This window comes from Monodon monoceros, unplaced genomic scaffold, assembly GCF_005190385.1.
Source record: "Monodon monoceros isolate NGI ecotype Baffin Bay Population unplaced genomic scaffold, NGI_Narwhal_1 Super_Scaffold_22, whole genome shotgun sequence".
Classification (NCBI taxonomy): domain Eukaryota; kingdom Metazoa; phylum Chordata; class Mammalia; order Artiodactyla; family Monodontidae; genus Monodon; species Monodon monoceros.
The window spans coordinates 63,978,391-64,003,508 of record NW_021703779.1 but is presented as its reverse complement, the minus strand read 5'-3'; positions in this window follow the sequence as shown (position 1 = coordinate 64,003,508).

Sequence of the window (25,118 nt, the reverse complement as noted above, 5' to 3'; positions counted from 1 at the left end):
TTAAAGACCTAAATGTAAGGCCAGACATTATAAAAATCTTAGAGGAAAACATAGGCAGAACATTCTATGACATAAATCACAGCAAGATCCTTTTTGACCCACCTCCTAGAGTAGTGTAAATAAAAATAAACAAATGGGACCTAATGAAACTTAAAAGCTTTTGCACAGCAAAGAAAACCATAAACAAGATGAAAAGGCAACCCTCAGAATGGGAGAAAATATTTGCAAAAGAGACAACTGACAAAAGATTAATCTCCAAAATATACAAGCTGCTCTTGCAGCCTAATGTCAAAAAAAAAAAAAAAAAACCAAAACCAAAAATGGGCAGAAGGCCCATATAGACATTTCTCCAAAGAACATATACAGACTGTCACAAACACATGAAAGATGCTCAACATCACTAATCATTAGAGAAATGAAAATCAAAACCACAATGAGGTATCACCTCACACCAGTCAGAATGACCATCATCAAAAAATCTACAATTCATTATACCACCACATCTGTGTCTCTATTTCTGTCTTGCAAACCGGTTCATCTGTACCATTTTTCTAGGGTCCACGTATATGCATTAATATTTGTTTTTCTCTTTCTGACTTACTTCATTCTGTATGGCAGTCTCTGGATCCATCCACATCTCTACAAATGACCCAATTTTGTTCCTTTTTATGGCTGAGTAATATTCCATTGTGTATATATACCACATCTTCCTTATCCATTCCTCTGTTGATGGACATTTAGGTTGTTTCCATGTCCTGGCTATTGTAAATAGTGCTGCAATGAACATTGGGGTGTATGTGTCTTTTTGAAGTAAGTCAGAAAGAGAAAAACTAATATTGTATATTAACGCATATATGTGGAACCTGAAAAAATTGGTATAGATGATTTTATTTTCAAAGGAGAAACAGAGATGCAGACATAGAGAACAAATGTATGGTTACCAAGGGGGAAAGGGGGGGTGGGATGTTTGGGAGATTGGGATTGACATATATATACTAATATGTATAAAATGGATAACTAATAATAACCTGCTCTATAAAAAATAAATAAAATAAAATTCAAAAAATATCTACAAGCAATAAATGCTGGAGACGGTGTGGAGAAAAGAGAACCCTCCTGCACTGTTGGTGGGAATGTTAATTGATACAGCCCCTATGGAGAACAGTATGGAGGTTCCTTAAAAAAAAACTCAAAATAGAAGTACCATAAGTCCCAGCAATCCCACTGCTGGGCATATACCCTGAGAAAACCATAATTCAAAAAGAGACATGTACCACAATGTTCATTGCAGCACTATTTACAATAGCCAGGACAGTGAAGCATCCTAAATGTCCATCAACAGATGAATGGATAAAGAAGATGTGGCACATATATACAATGGAATATTACTCAGCCATAAATAGAAATGAAACTGAGTTATTTGTAGTGAGGTGGATGGACCTAGAGTCTGTCATACAGAGTAAAGTAAGTCAGAAAGAGAAAAACAAATGCTGTATGCTAACACATATATATGGAATCTAAAAAAAAATGGTTCTGATGAAACTAGGGGTAGGACAGGAATAAAGACACAGATGTAGAGAATGGACTTGAGGACACGGGGAGGGGGAAGGGTAAACTGGGACAGAGTGAAAGAGTAGCATTGACATATATACACTACCATATGTAAAATAGATAGCTAGTGGGGAGTAGCTGCATAGCACAGGGAGATCAGCTTGGTGCTTTGTGACCATCTGGAGGGGTGGGATAGGGAGGGTGGGAGGGAGACGCAAGAGGGAGGGGATATGGATATATATGTACACATATAGCTGATTCACTTTGTTATACAGCAGAAACTAACACAACATTGTAAAGCTGTATACTCCAATAAAGATGTTAAAAAAAAAAGATGTGGCCCATATATACAATAGAATATTACTCAGCCATAAAAAGGAACAAAATTGAGTTATTTGTAGTGAGGTAGATGGACCTAGAATCTGTCATACAGAGTGAAGTACGTCTGAAAGAGAAAAACAAATACCGTATGCTAACACATATATACGGAATCTAAAAAGCGGTACTGATGAACCTAGTGACCTGGCACGAATAAAGACGCAGATGTAGAGAACGGACTTGAGGACTTGGGGGTGGGGAAGGGTAAGCTGGGACGAAGTGAGACAGTAGCATTGACATATATACACTACCAAATGTAAAATAGATAGCTAGTGGGTAGCAGCTGCACAGCACAAGGAGATCAGCTTGAAGCTTTCTTACGACCTAGATGGGTGGGATAAGGAGGGTGCGAGGGAAACGCAAGAGGGAGGGGATATGGAGATATATGTATACATATAGGTGATTCACTTTGTTATACAGCAGAAACTTATGCAACATTGTAAAGCAATTATACTGCAATAAAGATGTAAAAAATATAACTGACAAAGATGAAAGTATAGGCTATGATAGAGGACAGTCTATGCTAAGTGCCAAGTAACTGTAAGTGTTTCAGAATTTCAGAGAAGTGAGAGATTTGTGAGGCTAAAAGAGGGAAGGCCGGCTTCCTAGAAGAATTAACGCTTGAAGCTGGCCTTGAAGGATTTATTAGATAGAAAGGAGGAAGGAAGCCATTCCATGCAGGTTGCAATCTAAGCAAAGCCAGAAGCTGATGTGGCTAAGTGAATTCAGGTAACTGTGAAGAGACCATTAAGGGATGTACCAAGGGCCCTCAACTTGCAGTGTTTGAGTTTTCCCCATATATACCCCACTTTTGCTCTTCTCTTCTTCTGTTACTTGTTACTTCTAGCACAACTGGTTCTCTCCAAAGCCTCTGCCTTGTAAAAAAGTGTTGTGAGATTTTATTTACCCTGGCAGGTAGAAAGGTTGTTCAGCCCAAGTCCAGGCTCCCTAAGGGCTGTTACAAAGTTTCTATCTGGCCAGAAATATTCTGTGCGTATTCAAGCATGTATTTGCTGTACATTGTATAAAATGAAATGTTCTAGGGAAGAAGAAAGGCATGGCTTTCTGTAAGAAGTTTGTGGCGGAAGTGAAATTCTAAAGTTGATAAAAAATATGCTGGGATCTTTCAGAGATGATTTTGAGCAGCCTAAGGGAAATTAAGTTTTTATACAGTTGTGTGTTCCAAGATACAGGGAAATTAGGTAGGAGGGAAAACAGGTGGATAGAAGATCTGGCAAGAAAACAAAATCATGGGGTTTCCTCTGTAGACGTTTTGGGGCATCCAGCCTAGGTAAACGTATGGAATTGTGTTGTGGTGAAAATTTTTCTTTATCCACTGAAACAGGGTGGAAGCAGAGAAGACTCAAATGGAACTGAAAGCAGTTCTTTTCCTCTGTACAAAAAAGATGCAGGACAAGTACTTTGGAGGTTCTGAAATCTAAATAAGGGCATACTAAGAAGGCCACTCATGACTTTCTCTCTTGCAATTTCTAAGAATATGAAGCAGCAGAAATTTCACAGTCACAAAGCAGATGGTTCTTCTTTCCTTTATATTACAGAGCTCAACTTTGCTCTGAACCCAGCTCAGATACATACAGTGATTTTTTTTTCAGCAATTATTATATCAGACCTCCTGGTCTTTCAGGCATTATGTGTTCAACTCGCTACTGAGGACCATAGATGTTGCCAGGCCCTTCTCTTGTCAGGAGGTCGTAGTACTTTGGCACATCCTCTTCTGGCTCATTAATCCTTCTTTTAGTGTTTCTATGCTCCCCTTCTCCTAATGGGGACTTAGGAACCCTCTGCTTCTTTCTCCAGGTACTGTAAGAGTGTGCAAGCTCCTGCAAGGCTGCCCTCAGGCCCACCTGCCTTGCCTCCAATTTTAGTCCTAACTACTCCATAGTTTTCACACCATATTTTCTAAGCAGCAGGAGCTTCAGAGGGCTACTCTAGGGAAGCAAGGCACAAGCCTTAGTTGTTCTTTTATTCCCCTAAACCTACCTGCAGTCCTCCCCCTGCAGCTCCATGTGGGGGTTTCACTCCTATAGTTCAAGACAAGGGAATCATTTCTCAATTCCTTTCCTTCCATCTGTCCCCATCCTTTCCTTCTCCAGCCCCAGAAGGCTTATCTTTTTCCTACGGGGTGGGAAGTTTCCATATGTTATAACTTACTATCTCAGTTCTACAATTTATTTTATGGTGAGTCCTCCAAGTTTGGTTATTGAAATTTATTAACTCAGCTTTTTACAGTTTTGAGAATAACCTTTTTTCTCTTTAAAAGGCTGAATTTCAAGATTGTTGTCTCTATATGGACTTCCAAAAGCCTAGTTACAAACTTGAAGCTGAACAATGACTTTCATTTTAGGTACCACCTGCCTTTCTTCTTCAGAAGAAATCATAGTCACTGGGTTCTAGGCTTAAACACAGAAGGTCTAGGCTAGTGGTACTCAACTAGGGTTGATTTTGTCCTCTAGGAAACATTTGACAAAATCTGGAGATATTTTTGATGGTTACAACTAGGGGTTGGTGCTACTAGCACCTAGTGGGTAGAGGCCAGGGATGCTGCTAAACATCTTGCAATGCACAATACAACTCTCTACAATGTCAAGAACGGTTGGGTTGAGAAATCCTGGTCTAGGACCATGCCATTAATGACCAAGAAGGGAAAACCTACTGAGTGATATTTAAAAATGTTACCATGCTGGGCTTCCCTGGTGGCACAGTGGTTGAGAGTCCACCTGCCGATGCAGGGGACACGGGTTCGTGCCCCGGTCCGGGAGGATCCCACATGCTGCGGAGTGGCTGGGCCCGTGAGCCATGGCCGCTGAGCCTGTGCGTCCGGAGCCTGTGCTCCACAATGGGAGAGGCCACAACAGTGAGAGGCCCGCGTACTGCAAAAAAAAAAAAAAATGTTACCATGCTGCTTTTACCTTGAAAAGTCTAACTTCCTGAGGAGCGACCAAAGTCTAGCAGAGTCATTGTGCTAAACAAATAAATGCAAATGTAATGTAATGTGATATAGGGGTTGAGATCTAATCAAATTGATACTAGCAGTTTTTTAAACCTCACTCTTCACTGTAGCCTTTAAGCTTATGAAACACTCTGCATGACAGTCTCTAGGTCTATCCATGTCTCTACAAATGACCCAATTTTGTTTATGGCTGAGTAATAGTCCATTGGATATATGTACCACATCTTCTTTATCCATTCCTCTGTTGATGGACATTTAGGTTGTTTCCATGTCCTGGCTATTGTAAATAGTGCTGCAATGAACATTGAGGTGCATGTGTCTTTTTGAAGTAAGTCAGAAAGAGAAAAACAAATATTGTATATTAACGCATATATGTGGAATCTGAAAAAATTGGTATAGATGATCTTATTTACAAAGGAGAAACAGAGACGCAGACATAGAGAACAAATGTATGGATACCAAGGGGAAAAGGGGGGGTGGGATGAATTGGGAGATTGGGATTGACATAGATATACTATTGATACTATGTATAAAATAGATAACTAATTATAACCTACTGTATAGCACAGGGAACTCTACTCAGTGCTCTGTGGTGACTTAAATTTGAAGGAAATCCAAAGAAGAGGAGATATACGTATATGTATAGCTGATTCACTTTGCTGTACAGTAGGAACTAACACAAAATTGTAAAGCAATTATACTCCAATAAAAATTAAAATAATAAACTTATGAAACAGTAATGAGTGATTAGTGTTAAGCTTTTTCAATTTAACAAATATTACGTCACAAGTATTGTCTGTGTTCTAAGTTGTATCCACCAACCCCCATCTGCCTGAAAGTCTTCTCGTAAAAGTCACACGATGGCAACACTGTCCAGTTAGTGGGGGCCTTCTGAATGGTAAGCATAAATGGCTAGAAAGTACTAATCAGCCTTGACAGTGTTGGACTTGGTAAATTCACGTGTATAATATGATAACAAATATTATGGCTAAGATGACCATATAATGTATCTCCCAAATTGGAACATATTTGAGTGTATATGGGGGTGCTATTGAATAATCATATCAGGACAATAGGTATAAACTGGGACCACCCAGAGCAAATCTTAGCCATAACCCTCTTAAAGGTGACTACCAAAAAATATCTAATTAATTCCTCATGAAGCGTTAGCTGCTAACAACTTACAATGTTTCTCTCTCTAGAGGGAGTTGTGTTTTCACATGGGGCTTTAGGAGACCACAGAGCCTTTAAGATCTAAAATAACACAGTTGTGGTGATACTAGGGTTGACTAACAGTGGTGAAATTGAGAACAAGAAATACCTTTCTGGGGCTCTTCAAATTCTACTAGCCAGGTGGTGACATTTTCTGCCAAGTTTTTTGGGGAAGTCAGGATTTCTGGGCTCCTTTGGAACCCTTCTTTGATGACTACTCTTTTCTTTACAAATGAATCATTCAAAGTGACCATATAACTGAAACAGGCATGTCACCTTGACTAATTAGTGCCAGAAGATGCCCAGCTTGCAAGTAAGGTAGGTAGGTGGCATTTGGTTTCCAGAGCTAATTTAACACCAGCAGATGGTGCTAAAATGTAGCTTCTCCCTCTTAAAATAAATATTCAAATTTTCCTTAAAATCAGAGACTAGATAAATGTAGGCATATTAATTGCTCTGGAAAGTTCATATGAGGGAGATGATTGTCACCATTTAACTCCCTTGAACAGAGCTTCACCTGAAACCTAGGTGCAGCTTCCACCCATACATCCAGGCTCCTTTCAAGCTAAATCAGTTTTCTTCCAGTTGGAATCTCACTCATAGGAATATAACTAAAGCACAGAAGATTTTCGCCTCATGCTCCAATTGGGAGGCAAAACTCAACAAAAGATCTATCTATGTAGCTCAGTGACAGATGATTCTTTGCTACTTCTTGGGGTTTTATTCCCAGCAGAGTACCAGTCTCCCAAGAAAAAAAATTAGTTCTTCTCAATTTATGACTCTTTCTTCATAGACATATAGAACATTAGTGCTTGTAGGGCACTTATCAAGCATGCAGACCAGTAGCTTTCTATTTTTAGCATTAGAACAATATATTTTTCAAATGGAATCTTTTGTGGAAGCCTGATATATAAAACTGATAGAAGCTGAACTGCTCTGTTGAAGTGTGTTTTGTAGATCTCTGCCTTTTTGGCCTCTCCTGTCTTTCTCATCAATGAGGTAGCCCTTGAGCCATGAGCTCAAGCCATGTCCTTGAGTCTGAACCCTAGGGCTCCACAGAATAGTTTGAAAACTGTGACTGCTTTCAAGCTCTCTCATTTACATACCAGGAAACTGAGTCTAGTGAGGGAAAATGCTCAAGGGTATGAAAGATGGCTGGAAAGGCCAGCTAATCTGGTCAGCAGGGCCAGAGTCTATGTGCATGCAGAGTTCATGTGCATGTACGGAGCATGTAATAGAGCTCTAGTTCCCTGGAACCTCTGTTGAATGGAAGTTGATGTGCACACAGGTCCTATCTTACTTATAACAATATTCGATATTCCAGTAGATATCATTGAGTTCATTCCCCTGGGAGAAGTATAACCTCTCCACTTTTGCCAAAGATACCCTTGGGGAAGTACCTCATGAGCGTCTGATATATCCCACATCTGGGTATATGTAGTGCATTCTTGGTTTGGTCCAAGGAAATTTGTGAAATCTTCCACTTAGCTTAAAGAATTCTAATCTTACCTTTCCATGACTCCTTCTCCTCTAAGGCACTTGGACCTTTATGCTAGGAGAAAAAGACCTGTTTATATTATTCAGGCCAAGATGCTCCCTTCAGATGTTCTATCTTCAACTAAATTGAACCTTTTTGTTCCTTTTACATAATGCAAGTTCTCCATCCTTTGAACAGAGATGCCATTCCTCATAAGCCCTACATTTTTGGGAAGGAGACCAAGACAGAGATCTAGAGATTTATGATTTCTCATTGAAGAAGGAACCCGAGGTTTTGAAGTGGGGGACTCTTTTGCCAAAGTTTAGTGGGGAAACAGGCTTTAAACCAGTATGCATGGCCCAAGACATATATATGCCATGGCAGGCATTACACTAAAAAAACTTTGTCAGGTTCTCAAACATAATGCCAGGTGACCTTATGGTCTCAGGTGAGTGGTAACCCCCACAATATGAATGGTGCCATTTGGAGCTGTGCAACCCTGAGGTACTAAAGATGACCTTAATTAAACTTCTGAGAAAGTGCATTCTAACATGGATGTGTTTGTGTGAACAAATCATGATTATTAGAATCAAAATGGTCCTGAGAGTTTACCTAGTTCAACCCGGTGATTTTAAAATGGATGAATTTTAAGATGGATGGATTTTAAGATGGACTTTAAAAGCCCAAATAATAGAAAGGGATTTCTTAAGGTCACATACATGGTGACAGAATTTGGACAAGCAACCAGGCTTTCTAAGTCCCACCGATTGCTCTCACCAGTGTGTATGCTGCTCTTATATATGTGTAAGACCATGAGGCCAGCTCCCTAGTGAGAAAAGAAGTTCCATGAATGGCACTGAAGTGTTTGCATTCTTAACTTGTCTTTTGAAGGGTGAGGAGCAAGGTGAGGGGCTTTCTAGAGGAACTGGTGTATGCAGAGGGTCTGGGAAACACTATCTGGTTTCATTATATCAACTCAGGAAGACCTAGGCTCAGGTTAGTGCTGGAGCCTTTGCTAAGAATAAGGTGAATGGAAAGATAAGCTCAAAAGTTTAATAGGAAAAATGTGAACATTGAAAAAAAATCTACCTCATTGCTCAGCAAACTCTAAGGCTACCTTCAGTGCTGATGGATAAAACCCAAATGCTGGCAGGTTTTCTTCTCATCACAGTCAGACTTGAGCACCCGCAATAACTTAGCATACTGAAATAATGCAATTAAGCAGACTCCTCATGCCCAGCTTCCAGTCTCACTCACTTTAACAAATATAATTTGGGTGACATCATGAAAAACAACATTCTTCTTGTGAGTGGATGTAGATTACAAGAAAAATGATCACATGGCTTAGCCTTGGCAAGCAGAAAGAAAGCACTAAACTTGGCCCTTATGAAAATGTGTTCTGTAAATGGCTTGCACTTACACAAGTGATAGGGCTTGTTCAATACAGTGTGTGTTTGTGTGTGTGTGCGCGTGTGTGCTTGCATGTATGTGTCCAGGCATGTGACTCTGCCTAGCGTCCCCTTAATTCTAGGTCATAGATTTACAGGTGTCAACTCTCAAAGCAGCCTTATTTATCCCAAGTCCCTTGTTCTACAGATGATAAACACTGAGAATGAGAACTGGGCAGTGACTTGTCCGATGTCATGCAGTGCATTAATGACAAAACCTGGGCTAAAACATAAATCTCCTGACTGCCAGTTCTGTATTCTCCCCTCTCTCCCTTACTTAGCACTTGGCTGATGTGATTGGGACACTCCTCCCAGGAGCCACCATAGTCAACTTTTGTCCTACCTCTGTAAAATCTATCTCTTTATTTTCTTTAAACAGTGGCTTTTGTCTGTTTTCCTGGAAACAATGTCTTGAAATCTCTGTCCCATACCAACAAGGATTGTCTGAAGCCTGGAACTGGCCTGTATTAAGCAAAAGCCTCTACCGCTCTGACGACAAATCCCTGATGAGGCAGAAAGGTGAGCAGGAGAGCAGTGTGCATATAGTCACAAGAGGCTGTATGATGAGTACCCCAAATTTGAAGGCATATGACCCTTTGAAGTAGATGACAGTGGCAGAAAGTGAGTTTGGTGTGACCACTGTGACTGATTAATTCAACATTTATTGTCAACTTTATATCAGGTACTGTGGTATAGTGGAAGAACACAGCCTTTAACATCGGAATGTACAATTGAAATTCTACCTGGACCACTTGCTAGAGGTGGTATCTCAGTCAAGTCAACCCAACTCCCTGAGACTTAGTTTCATTTATTAAATAGGAATAGTAATAGTATCTACTTTCTAGGGTTGTTGAGAGGACTTTAGATAAAATAGTATATATTAAGTACCTATACAGTTTTTGGTATATAGTGAGTGTGGAATAAATTTTCTTAACCTGCTGTGTGGAATGGATAGATGAAGATGTAGTCCCAGACTTTAGGGAAAGTACAGCCTAAAAAGGGAAATAAGCCATGTATTCAAATGACTATTACATTTTTTTTTTCGGTACGTAGGCTTCTCACTGTTGTGGCCTCTCCCGTTGTGGAGCACAGGCTCCGGACGCGCAGGCTCAGCGGCCATGGCTCACGGGCCCAGCTGCTCCGCGGCATGTGGGATCCTCCCGGACCGGGGCACGAACCCGTGTCCCTTGCATCGGCAGGTGGACTCTCAACCACTGCGCCACCAGGAAAGCCCTGTTACATGTTTTTATAGTTTTGATTACTTTTCATCTCATTATAAGAGGCAAACACTACTAATTACCTACTTAATAGGGAATTTCTTAATTCCTTAATTTCTCCTGTACTAAAATTCCTCTGAATTTATTTGGGGACGTGATATGCCCATTTAAAATTTTTGATTTCTTGAGAGGGTTTGTAGCTAAAGGTAATCATGTGATAAAGTTCTGGCCAATGAGATGTAAGTGGAAGTCTACAGCGTGAGACTTCTGGGAAAACGATAGTTTTCTTGACAATTCTGGTTGACTTGCTCCATTTAGTCTTTTCTCTTTCCATCCTGGAATGCATATGTTATGTCTAGAGTTGTAGCAGCCATGTTGTAACATGAGATATTGTGGGGGCGGCTGTATCTGCTCTGGACTGCATACCATCAGACTTCTGGTGTCATGAGAAAATAAACTCCTTTCTGGTTTAAGTCACTGGATTTAGGTTTATATTACGTGCAGCTGAACACAATTCTAACTGACACAGTAGAGTTTCAGAGTTTTTTTTCATGCGTACTGGAATTTTCCATTAGAATTTGAGGAAGTATAGTAATTATTCTCTAGAAAACCCATGCTTTTGGAGGCAGCTGGGCAGTTTCATTTGAGCCAGAACTGATAGATGTTCTCTGACCAGGTATTTTAGCTGTTATTCCAATAAGAAGGATTTCATAAGATACAGAAGGTCATTGAAGCTCATGTTTGGGGTGTCTATCATCAGTGGGTCCACTGACAATAGGAATTTTGTTGTAGTGTCATCTTTGTTCTGGGTGTACTGATAGGTTCAGTATGGGAGGTAAAAGGTGAGGCCATGTCCTAGCTAATGAACAGTCCAGTAATAATGGGGCTAAACAATGAAAAGAGAGGTTCATTGTTTAAAGTATATTTATGATGGAAACTAGTGTATGAACAACAGGGAACACTCTTGGAATTGTCTGGCTTTGTCTCTGACCAGCACTCCTAGGGACTCAAATCTTTTCTGAGGTGCCTTTGTGTCTCAGATTGTGGGGTGCCAGTATAAGCATCTGCCTCCAGGATAGCTTTTGCTGTTTGTACCTCCTTTATACTCCAAAGAGTATAGTCTAAGGTAGAAAGGACTCAGTGCCTGAGGAAGGCACAGAGAAAGGGTTATGGGAATTTAGATGCTGGGGAAATCCAGAAGACTTCTTGGCAACGGTGACATTAGAACTGGAACTTAAAGGATGGACCATATTTGTACATTGGTAAAAGGTAGTGGGAGTGGGAAAAGGATATCCCAGGCAGAGGGGAAAAGAGTGAACAAAAGCAGAGGTGGGAAGTGTGGTCTTGTAGGATGAGTTGGGCTGATACTTTGGGATTTTAGAGACATTAAGGAAACCTCAAAATGACCTTATGCAGCCTCATTCAGCTCTGGAGTTTTCCCTGGGGCAGCATGAAAATTAGATATGTCACTCCCTTCCCCATTCAAAACCACCATGGCCTCTCCTCACATTTATAACAACATCCACTTTCTACACTATGGAGTTAAGAAGAATATGTAGATACTATTTTTAACACTCATGTAAATTCTCTTTGAGGAGAGGTTAACAAAACACTGAAGTCAGATTCTAGAAAGGTCAGATTAAAAAAACTAGATGTCAATGCTCAGCAACATTTTAGAATTGATTAGTAAACTGATGGATTGTGAGGATCCAGAACAGGGAGGGATCACTAGGAGCCAGCTTACCAAAGGAAGTCAATTTCTTCTCTGGATGTGGTTACTTCTAGAGAGCGAGAACTCTTTAGTAATGATGTATATTGACTTCAGTAAATTTTCTCTGTGACATCTTTGTGTACAGAAAGCAGAAACATGGGCTGAATGATGGAACAGTACAAGAGTAATAATTTGAGCCCCCAACTCTTTGATTTATGTTTTTATGTCTGCCTAAAGGAGATCTCTAGTGCCACACTGGAGTTGGTCTTTTCCTAGTCAACATTTTAATCAAGGATATGGATGAAGACATAGACAGTGAGCTGATCAAATTGCAGATGACAGAAAGCTGGGAGAAAGTGAATAGGCTGAATGTCAGAATAAAGATATAAAAAATAATTGGACAGGCTGGAATAACAGGTCAAAACAAACACAACGACACTAAATAAGAACAAAATAGTTCCTGTTTTTGCAACTGCAAATGTCTAGGACAGGGAGATGACTGGATTTCAATTCTTGTAGCTAAGATTTGGGAGTTGTAATTGACAACAAACTCACTATGAGCCAAAATTATGACATGGATTCTAAAAAAAGCTACTATAATCACAGGCTTCTTTTTCGGTATGCAGATCAAAGGAGGGCTAGCTCCAGGATAATGTAGATCTTGAAAGACTTTCTACCCTTGATTTTCAGAGCACTGTACTCTACTGGTTCTCCTACTGGTGATTCTTACGTCTCACTTGAGAACTTTTCACTTGTCTCTCTCCCCCTTCCCAAGTTTTATTGAGGTATGACTCATAAATAAAATTTGCATATATTTAAGTTATAAAATGTGATTTTTTTACATCTTTATTGGAGTATAATTGCTTTACAATGGTGCGTTAGTTTCTGCTTTATAACAAAGTGAATCAGTTATACATATACATATGTTCTCATATCTCCACCCTCTTGCATCTCCCTCCCTCCCAACCTCCCTATCCCACCCATCCAGGTGGTCACGAATCACAGAGCTGATCGCCCTGTGCTATGCAGCTGCTTCCAACTAGCTATCTATTTTAAGTTTTGTAGTGTATATATGTCCATGCCACTCTCTCACTTTCTCACAGCTTACCCTTCCCCCTCTCCATATCCTCAAGTCCATCCTCCAGTAAGTCTTTATTCCCGTCTTACCCCTAGGTTCTTCATGACATTTTTTTTTCTTAGATTCCATATATATGTGTTAGCATACGGTATTTGTCTTTCTCTTTCTGACTTACTTTACTCTGTATGACAGACACTAGGTCCACCCACCTCACTACAAATAACTCAATTTCGTTTCACTTTATGGCTGAGTAATATTCCATTGTATATATGTTCCACATCTTCTTTATCCATTCATCTGATGATGGACACTTAGGTTGTTTCCATCTCCTGGCTATTGTAAATTGAGCTGCAATGAATATTTTGGTACATGACTCTTTTTGAATTATGGTTTTCTCAGGGTATATGCCCAGTAGTGGGATTACTGGGTCGTATGGTAGTTCTATTTATAGTTTTTTAAGGAACCTCCATACTGTTCTCCATAGTGGCTGTACCAATTCACATTCCCACCAGCAGTGCAAGAGTTTTCCCTTTTCCCCACACCCTCTCCAGCATTTATTGTTTCTAGATTTTTTGATGATGGCCATTCTGACCGGTGTGAGATGATATCTCATTGTAGTTTTGATTTGCGTTTCTCTAATGATTAATGATGTTGAGCATTCTTTCATGTGTTTGTTAGCAATCTGTATATCTTCTTTGGAGAAATGTCTATTTAGGTCTTCTGCCCATTTTTGGATTGGGTTGTTTGTTTTTCTGTAATTGTGTGGCATGAGCTCCTTGTAAAACTTGGAGATTAATCCTTTGTCAGTTGCTTCATTTGCAAATATTTTTTCCCGTTCTGAGGGTTGTCTTTTTGTCTTGTTTATGGTTTCCTTTGCTGTGCAAAAGCTTTGAAGTTTCATTAGGTCCCATTTGTTTTTTTTTGTTTTTATTTCCATTTCTCCAGGAGGTGGGTCAAAAAGGATCTTGCTGTGATTTATGTCATAGAGTGTTCTGCCTATGTTTTCCTCTAAGAGTTTTATAGTTTCTGGCCTTACATTTAGGTCTTTAATCCATTTTGAGCTTATTTTTGTGTATGGTGTTAGGAAGTATTCTAATTTCATTCTTTTACATGTAGCTGTCCAGTTTTCCCAGCACCACTTATTGAAGAGGTTGTCCTTTCCCCACTGTACATTCCTGCCTCCTTTATCAAAGATAAGGTGACCATATGTTCGTGGGTTTACCTCTGGGCTTTCTATCCTGTTCCATTGATCTATCTTTCCTTTTTTGTGCCAGTACCATACTCTCTTGATTACTGTAGCTTTGTAGTATAGTCTGAAGTCAGGGAGCCTGATTCCTCTAACTCCATTTTGCGTTCTCAAGATTGCTTTGGCTCTTCAGGGTCTTTTGTGTTTCCACACAAATTGTGAAATTTTTTGTTCTAGTTCTGTGAAAAATGCCAGTGGTAGTTTGATAGGGATTGCATTGAATCTGTAGATTGCTTGGGGTAGTAGAGTCGTTTTCACATTGTTGATTCTTCCAATCCAAGAACATGGTATATCTCTCCATCTGTTTGTATCATCTTTAACTTCTTTCATCAGTGTCTTATAATTTTCTGCATACAGGTCTTTTGTCTCCTTAGGTAGGTTTATTCCTAGATATTTTATTCCTTTTGTTGCAATGGTAAATGGGAGCGTTTCTTGATTTCACTTTCAGATTTTTCATCATTAGTGTATAGGAATGCCAGAGATTTCTGTGCATTAATTTTGGATCCTGCTACTTTACCAAAGTCATTGATTAGCTCTAGTAGTTTTCTGGTAGCATCTTTAGGATTCTCTATGTATAGTATCATGTCATCTGCAAACAGTGACAACTTTACTTCTTCTTTTCCGATTTGGATTCCTTTTATTTCCTTTTCTTCTCTAATTGTTGTGGCTAAAACTTCCAAAACTTTGTTGAATAAGAGTGGTGAGAGTGGGCAACCTTGTCCTGTTCCTGATCTTAGTGGAAATGCTTTCAGTTTTTCACCGTTGAGGATGATGTTGACTGTGGGTTTGTCATATATGGCCTTTATTATGTTGAGGAAAGTTCCCTCTATGTCTACTTTCTGGAGGGTTTTTATCATAAATAGTTGTTGAATTTTGTTGAAAGCTTTCTCTGCATCTGTTGAGATGAACATATGGTTTCTCTCTTTCAATTTGTTAATATGGTGTATCACGTTGTTTGATTTGCATATATTGAAGAATCCTTGCATTCCTGGGACAAACCACACTTGATCATGGTGTATGATCCTTTTAATGTGCTGTTGGATTCTGTTTGCTAGTATTTTGTTGAGGATATTTGCATGTGTGTTCATCAGTGATATTGGCCTGTAGTTTTCTTTCTTTGTGACATCCTTGTCTGGTTTTGGTATCAGGGTGATGGAGGCCTTGTAGAATGAGTTTGGGCGTGTTCCTCCCTCGGCTATATTTTGGAAGAGTTTGAGAAGGATAGGTGTTAGCTCTTCTCTACATTTTTGATAGAATTCGCCTGTGAATCCATCTGGTCCTGGGCTTTTGTTTGTTGGAAGATTTTTAATTACAGTTTCACCTTCAGTGCTTGTGGTTGGTATGTTCATATTTTCTATTTCTTCCTGATTCAATCTTGGCAGATTGTGCATTTCTAAGAATTTGTCCATTTCTTTCACGTTGTCCATTTTATTTGCATAATGTTGCTTGTAGTAATCTCTCATGATCTTTTGTGTTTCTGCAGTGTCAGTTGTTACTTCTCCTTTTCCATTTCTAATTCTTTTGATTTGAGTCTTCTCCCTTTTTTTCTTGATGAGTGTGGCTAATGGTTTATCAATTTTGTTTATCTTCTCAAAGAACCAGCTTTTAATTTTATTGATCTTTGCTATCATTTCCTTCATTTCTTTTTCTGTTATTTCTATTCTGACCTTTAGGATTTCTCTCCTTCTGCTAACTTTGGGGATTTTTCTTCTTCTTTCTCTAATTGTTTTAGGTGCAATGTTAGGTAGTTTATTTGAGATGTTTCCTGTTTCTTAAGGTAGGATTGTATTGCTATAAACTTCCCTCTTAGAACTGCTTTTGCTGCATCCCATAGGTTTTGGGTCGTTGTGTCTTCATAGTCATTTGTTTCTACGTATTTTTAAATTTCCTTTTTGATTTCTTCAGTGATCACTTCGTTATTAAGTAGTGTGTTGTTTAGCCTCCATGTGTTTGTGTTTTTTATAGATCTTTTCCTGTAGTTGATATATAGTCTCATAGTGTTGTGGTTGGAAAAGATACTTGATACAATTTCAATTTTCTTAAATTTACCAAGGCTTGATTTGTGACCCAAGATATGTTCTATCCTGGAGAATGTTTCATGAGCCCTTGAGAAAAATGTGTATTCTGTTGTTTTTGGATGGAATGTCCTATAAATATCAATTAGGTCCATCTTGTTTAATGTATCATTTAAAGCTTGTGTTTCCTTATTTATTTTCATTTTGGATGATCTGTCCATTGATGAAAGTGGGGTGTTAAAGTCCCCTACTATGAATGTGTTACTGTCTATTTCCACTTTTATGGCTGCTAGTATTTGCCTTATGTATTGAGGTGCTCATATGTTGGGGGCATAAATATTTACAATTGTTATAACTTCTTCTTGGATTGATCCCTTGATCATTTTGTAGTGTCCTTCCTGGTCTCTTCTAACAGTCTTTATTTTAAAGTCTATTTTCTCTGATATTAGAGTTGCTACTCCAGCTTTCTTTTGGTTTCCATTTGCATGGAATATCTTTTTCCATCCCCTTACTTTCAGTCTGTATGTGTCTCTAGGTCTGAAATGGGTCTCTGGTAGACAGCATATATATGGGTCTTGTTTTAGTATCCATTAAGCCAGTCTGTGTCTTTTGGTGGGAGCATTTTATCCATTTACATTTAAGGTAATTATCGATATGTATGTTCCTATTCCCATTAATTGTTTTGTGTTTGTTATTGTAGGTCTTTTCCTTCTCTTGTGGTTCTTGCCTAGAGAAGGTCCTTTAGCATTTGTTGTAAAGCTGGTTTGGTGGTGCTGAACTCTCTCAGCTTTTGCTTGTCTGTAAATGTTTTAATTTCTCCATCAAATCTGAATGAGATCCTTGCTGGGTAGTGTAATCTTGGTTGTAGGTTTTCCTCCGTCATCACTTTCAATATGTCCTGCCAGTCCCTTCTGGTTTGAAGAGTTTCTGCTGAAAGATCAGCTGTTCACCTTATGGGGATTCCCTTGTGTGCTATTTGTTGTTTTTCCCTTGCTGCTTTTAATATGTTTTCTTTGTATTTAATTTTTGACACTTTGATTAATATGTGTCTCGACATGTTTCTACTTGGATTTATCTTGTATGGGACTCTCTTGTTTCCTGGACTTGACTAACTATTTCCTTTCCCATATCAGGGAAGTTTTCAACTGTAATCTCTTCAAATATTTTCTCAGTCCCTTTCTTTTTCTCTTCTTCTACTGGAACTCCTATAATTCGAATGTTGTTGCATTTAATGTTGTCCCAGAAGTCTCTGAGACTGTCCTCAGTTCTTTTCATTCTTTTTTCTTTACTCTGCTCTGTAGTAGTTATTTCCACTATTTTATCTTCCAGGTCACTTATCTGTTCTTCTGCCTCAGTTATGCTGCTATTGATCCCATCTAGAGTATTTTTCATTTCATTTATTGTGTTGTTCATCATTGTTTGTTTCATCTTTAGTTCTTCTATGTCCTTGTTAAATGTTTCTTGCATTTTGTCCATTCTATTTCCAAGATTTTGGATCATCTTTACTATCATTAATCTGAATTCTTTTTCAGGTAGACTGTCTATTTCCTCTTCATTTGTTAGGTCTGATGGGTTTTTATCTTGCTCCTTCATCTGCTGTGTGTTTTTCTGTCTTGTCATTTTGCTTATCTTTCTGTGTTTGGGGTCTCCTTTGTGTAGGCTGCATGTTCCTAGTTCCCTTTGTTTTTGGTGTCTGTCCCCAGTGGCTAAAGTTGTTTCAGTGGGTTGTGTAGGCTTCCTGGTGGAGGGGACTAGTGTCTGTGTTCTGGTGGTTAAGGCTGGATCTTGTCTTTCTTTTGGGCAGGTCCATGTCTGGTTGTGTGTTTTGGAGTGTCTGTGGACTTATTATGATTTTAGGCAGCCTCTCTGCCAATGGGTGGGTTTGTGTTCCTGTCTTGCTAGTTGTTTGTCATAGGGTGTCCAGCACTGTAGCTTGCTGGTCATTGAGTGAAGCTGGGTGTTGGTGTTGTGATGAATATCTCTGGGAGATTTTCGCCATTTGATATTACGTGGAGCTGGGAGGTCTCTTGTGGACCAGTGTCCTGAAGTTGGCTCTCCCACCTCAGAGGCACAGCACTGACTCCTGGCTGCAGCACCAAGAACCTTTCATCCACACCACTCTGAATAAAAGGGAGAAAAATTAGAAAGAAAGAAAGAAAGGGGAGAAAATAAAATAAAATAAAGTAAGGTAAAATAAAGTTATTAAAATAATTATTAAGAACTTTTTTTAAAAAATTAAAAAAGAAAATAAAACTAAACAAAACAATAAATAAATGGACCGATAGAACCCTAGGACAAGTGGTGAAAACAAAGCTATACAAACAAAATATCACACAGAAGTGTACACATACACACTCACAAAAAGGGGAAAAGGGGAAAAAATAATAAATCTTGCTCTCAAAGTCTGCCTCCTCAGTTTGGGATGATTCATTGTCTATTCATGTATTCCACATATTCAGGATACATCAAGTTGATTGTGGAGATTTAATCCGCTGCTCCTGAGGCTGCTGGGAGAGATTTCCCTTTCTCTTCTTTGTTTGCACAGCTCCCGAGGCTCAGCTTTGGATTTGGCCCCACTTCTGCATGTAGGTCGCCGGAGGGCATCTTTTCTTCGCTCAGACAGGATGGGATTAAAGGAGCAGCTGACTTGTGGGCTCTAGCTCACTCAGGCCAGGGGGAGGGAGGGGTGCGGATGCGGGGTGAGCCCGCAGCGGCAGAGGCCGGCGTGACGTTGCACCAGCCTGTGGCGCACCTTGCTTTCTCCCAGGGAAGTTGTCCCTGGATCACGGGACCCTGGTAGTGGTGGGCTGCACAGGCTTTCCGGAAGGGAGGTGTGGATAGTGACCTGTGCTCGCACACAGGCTTCTTGGTGGCAGCAGAAGTGGCCTTAGCATCTCATGCCCATCTCTGGGGTCCGCACTGTTAGCCGTGGCTCGCGCTCTTCTCTGGAGCTCCTTTAAGCAGCGCTCTTAATCTCCTTTCCTCGCGCACCAGGAAACAAAGAGGGAAGAAAAAGTCTCTTGCCTTTTTGGCAAGTCCAGACTTTTCCCCGGACTCCCTCCCAGCTAGCCGTGGTGCAGTAACCCTCTGCAGGCTGTGTTCACTCTGCCAACACCATTCCTCTCCCTGAGCTCCGACCAAAGCCCGAGCCTCAGCTTCCAGCCCCACCCGCCCCAGCGGGTGAGCAGACAAGCCTCTCGGGCTGGTGAATACTGGTTGGCACCAATCCTCTCTGCGGGAATCTCCCAGCTTTTTCCTCCACACCCCTGTTGCTGCGCTCTCCTCCATAGCTGTGAAGTTCCCCCCTCCGCCACCCGCTGTCTCTGCCCGAGAAGGGGCTTCTAGTGTGTGGAAACGTTTCCTCCTTCACAGCTCCCTCCCACTGGTGCAGGTCCCGTCCCTATTCTTTTGTCTCTGTTTTTTCTTTTGCCCTACCCAGGTACGTTGGGAGTTTCTTTCCTTTTGGGCGGTCTGAGGTCTTCTGCCAACTTTCAGTAGGTGTCCTGTAGGAGTTGTTCCATGTGTAGATGTATTTCTGGTGTATCTGTGGGGAGGAAGGTGATCTCCGCATTTTACTCTTCCACCATCTACTCCCTCTCCCCAAAGCAATCTAGTACTTTCTGAATATAACAGGCAGAGAGCGGATGCACAGAGGAAGAACAAGCGACTCCAAATGTGATGTTTTGATGTATGTATCCACTGTTAAATGATTAGCGCAATCAAGCTAATTAACATAGTCTTTCTCAGGGTTTATTTTTTGATTCTCGTCTCTTTTCAGTCTATATTTTGTCCAAGGGTAAGCTCATCTATTTTCATAGTTTTGGAGGTCTCCTATATACTGAGGACTCCCATATCTGTATCCCTCTTCTTCATCCTCATCACCATTATCTTACTCCAGGCCTTTGTTGTATCTCACCTATACTACTGTAGTAGCCTCTTAACTGTTCTTCCCTCTGTACCATTCTTATTTCTTTTATTCCACCATCCATATAAACACTGGAGTTGTCTTTTTAAGTCAGAGGTTAGACCCTGTCACTCCTCTACTTTGATAATTCCTAAATAATTAAATCCTCACAGTCTGGCCCCTGCTACCTTCTTCTGATGGCATCTCTTATTGCATTTCTCCAGGAATCTTACATGTAATCATTCAATATCTAGTGAGCACTGTGGGCCAGGGCTACCGTGCCACCTCCTTTAGTCGCAGCTGATTACTCATTTGTAGCTGAATAACTCACTTACTTCTCTTCCTTCATACCCTTGCTTATGATGTTCTCTCAGCCTGGATTGATCTTTGTCATCATTTCTATTTGCTGAAATGAAACTCACCCTTCAAGCCTTAGCTCTAATTCTATTTCTCTTTAACGTTAGCCATGATCTCCCAATGAGATTGAATGGTTCTTTTCTTTTTAATCCCTTAGCTCTTTGCTTGCAGTTTATCATATTATTTCATTCCTCCTTGTTGGTACTAATATTTATTATGTACCTATCTGTTAGTCCTCCTAGACTGTAAACTAAACCTTAATCACTATGCTATACTTTTAAGTAAATGTCTGTCTCTTTGTTAATTAAAGGCAACAGTACTTGTGATAGGTTCTGCTAAATGGGTTTGGAGTATAGCCTCAGTTAAGGAGTACCCTACCTTGCCCTATTTCTGGGATCCAGCATGCTGGATAAGAAGCATGAGGGCTCCCCAGATGCTCTTCTTCAATACATAACTTACTTGGTGGACTGGGGAATGTTCTTGGAGAAAGTAATTTGATCATTGCAATAAAAGAGCTGCAATGAAGGCATGCTAATGGGAATTGTCAGCAGTGAAGGCCTGGCTCCCACTCTCTGGAGGATGCCGAAAGCCTAATGAGTCTATTTGCAGGGAGGAGAAAAGAAGGAGAAGGACAGTTATTTATACAGATGAGAACATTCTTCCTCCCTATAACCTTCCTGAATGTCAGAGGGCTCCTGGCAGTCTACCAAACGCAGCTCTTCTAGAATGCTGCGAAGGTGAGGCTTTGAGGCCAAGAAGGGTGGGGAAGTGCAAAATCTCTTTGACACCGTGTAGATCTTCCCTTCCCTTAGACTTATATGTAGTTGCCTTTCCCAACTTCTCCTCGGAAAACTGCAATCAACAGATTCATTTCAGTGGTTGTCTCCATACCTTCCAACACCCTACTTTAACCCTTAGGAATATCTTCCCTTAGCCAACCAGCCCCTCAAAGGGCTAAAAAAGAAGTTCATGAAGAGGTATTGGTGACTGATGTTAGCTTAGTTTGTTCTTCATGAGAGACTTGAAACTTTTCATGGACAATAACTAGGAGTGAAGGGTGAAGGATGGTGGCTGGAAATTTTCTCCACAAGTGGGTATAACTTTGTTGTTTCTTCTGATTATAAAAAATATTATATGCTTAATGTTAGAAGTTTAAACACTAAGAAAAGCATGAGTAAAAAAGTCAAAATTGGGGCTTCCCTGGTGGTGCAGTTGTTGACAGTCCGCCTGCCAATGCAGGGGACATGGGTTCGTGCCCCGGTCCAGGGAGATCCCACATTTCATGGAGTAGCTGGGCCCGTGAGCCATGGCCGCTGAGGCTGCACGTCCGGAGCCTGTGCTCCGCAACAGGAGAAGCTACAACAGTGAGAGGCTCGCGTACCACAAAAAAAAAAAAAAAAAAAAAAAGTAAAAATTAACTAAAACCTTACCACCCAGAAAAAAATGGCCATTAGCTTTATAGTGAACTTCTTTTCAGACATTTCTCTCTTTACACAAAACACATATACATGTACATTCAAAATTTTATATAAATGTGAGTATAGTATATATCCTATTAGAATTAAATTCCATTCTCTTCCTAGTTGCTATGACAATGCCTGGTACATAGTAGATGCTCAATAAAAATCTGCCTAATGAATGAATATCTCATTTTGAAATATGCTTTAAAAACCTAATAATGCATCTTTCCATGTCAATATATATTAAATTCTTTGAAAAAACGATTTGCATTATATTTAATTCAACATAGAATATTTTATTTAACTAGTTTCTTATTGATGGCACTTAAGTTTGTCTAGGTCTTTTTTTAGAAACAATCTTGGATGCACAGTTTTATTTTTTTGTTTTGTTTTCTTTTTCTTATAAGCATCTTTATTGCATGTGATTTTAAACATATCTCTAAATGCATTACAGAAGAGCTATCACATCCATTTCCTGAAATAAGACTAGTGTTAAAGCAGCTGGATGCATAATTTTATTCCTACATCTTTGAACAGTTCTCTGCTTGTTTTCTCCTTAGGTCACATTCTCGTAATGGGAATCTGTTTCAAACAGTATGTGTATTTTGAATTTTAATACATTACCACACTTCATTTCACAAATTGTAGGAAAATTTTTTAATCAACAAGGTCTTATATCACACAACTATCTACTTGTAAGGCTAGTCCCAGCATTCTAGGGCTCATATATAAACAAAAACATGCAGGAATATATGTGAAAGGGGACAAAGTTAGGACAAGAAAAAGAAAGTGGAAGGCCAGGAAAGAAGTCACAGGGAACTACCAAAAGTATCAGATACTAGAATTTAGCCCCATTCCTTGCCATACCAAAAATAATTAGGAGAGGTAGGAGTGGCCAGATGGTAGAGTAGGGAGACTCTGAGCTCACTTCCTCCCACAGGCACACTAAAATTATAACTACTTACAGAGCAACCATTGATGAGAAAAATTGGAGGACGAGCAGAAAAGATCTACAAATAAAGATATAAAGAAGGAACCACAACAAGATGAGTAGGAGGGGCAGAGATGTGGTATAGTAAATACCCAGACTCCTAGGTGGGCAACCCACAAGTGGGAGGGTAATTACAATTACAGAGGTTCTTCCTAAGGAGCAAGGGGTCTGACCCACACATTGGACTCCCCAATCTGTTTGGCTTGAAGCCTGGGGGGGCTTACTTTTGGGAGATCCAGAGGGCTGTGGGAAATAGAAAAGGCACTCTTAAAGGACACACACAAAATCTCACCCACTCTGGGGCCCAGGGCAGAAGCAGTAATTTGAAAGGGTCCTGGGTCAGAACACCTACTGATCTTGGAGAGCCTCCTGGAGAAGCAGAAAGCATCTGTAGTTCACCCTGGGGATGTGGACACTGGTGGCATCCATTTGGGAAGCTCATTCTACCATGAGGACACTGGTGCTGGCAAGTGCCATTTTGGAATCCACTCCCTATCTTATTAGCATAGGGACCCAGCCCCACTCACCAGCCTGTCAGCACCAGTACTGGGACACCTCAGGCCAAGCAACTAGCCAGGCAGGGATACAACCTCTTATACCAGCAGGCTGGCTGCCTTAAGATCTCCTGAGCCCACAGCCACCCTAAGATCTGGCCCTGTCCACCAGAGGGCCCAGGACCCTGGGCCACACAACAGTGCACTGGCACTAGATTAGGAACCCCAGATCTGCAGGCAGAGACTCTGGGACCTGGCTCCACCCATCAGTGGGCAGGCACCAGCCCCAGGACCCCCTGGGCCTGGCCCTGCTCACCAGAGGGCTGAAACACCAAATCTAGGACCCCAGGAGTCCTCCAGCCAGAGATACCTGGACACAGCTCCACCTACCAGAGAGCCAACACTAGCCCTAGGACCCAGTCTCACCCATCAGTTGGCAGGCCCAAGCTGGGATTCCCTGGGCCCCAACCTCACCCACCAGAGGGTGGATACCAGCCCCAGGATGACTGTATACCTACAGCCTGCTACGTCAGGATCCAGCCCACCGACTAGCAGTCTGGAACTAGCCCTGGGACCCCCTGGGCCTCAGCTGTGCCCACTAGCAGGCCAACACCAGCTCTGAGACACCTTGGGCCACTCAGTCAGCTGCCCTGGGATCTGGCCCTACTCATCAGTGGGCTGACACCAGCTTTGGGGCACCCTGGACTCTGTAGCCAGTAACCCTGGGTGGTGGGTCTGCCCACAAGTGGGTTGGCATTAGCCCTGGGATGCCCCTGGGCCGTGGGCCCACCCACCAGGGGGCTTGCGCTAGCCCTGGGACCCCATAGGGCTTCATAGCCAGCAGCCCTGTAACACAACCACCCACCAGCAGCTAGCTGCCTCTGCACAAGGGAGGGCCTGGCAACCAATATGACTGGGGGCCAGACCTGCCTACCAGACCACCCACAATAGTCATCTCACACAGAAGGACCCACACAGCTCACATAAGGGGTACCACTAGAACATGTAGTTCTGGTGACCAGAGGGGAGTGCCCTGCTGGGATGCATAGGATGTCTCCCATAAAAGGCCAATTCTCCAAGGTCGTGAAATGTAACCAACCTATCAGATACAGAGAAATAAAAACTGCAAGTTAGGCAAAATGAGGCCACAGAGGAATATGTCCCAAATGAAGGAGCAAGATAAAACCGAGAAGTGGAGATAAGCAATCTACTCAGTAAAGAGTTCAAGGTAATGATCGTAAAGATGTTCAGAAAACTCAGGAGAAGATTGGGTGAACAGAGTGAGAACCTAGAAGTTTTTAACAAAGAGTTAGAAAATATAAAGAACAACTAAACAGAGATGAAGAATACAATAACTTAAAAAGTACACTAGAAGGATTCAAGAGTAGATTAGATGATACAGAGAAATGGATCAGTGAGCTGGAAGACAGAGTAGGGGAAATCACTGAAGCTGAGCAGAAAAAAAGGAAAAAGAATAAAACGAAATAAGGATAGTTTGAGAGACCTCTGGGACATCAAGCATACTAATGTTTGCATTATAGGGGTTTCAGAAGGAGAAGAGACAGAGAAAGAGACAGAGAACATACTTGAAGACATAATAGTTGAAAA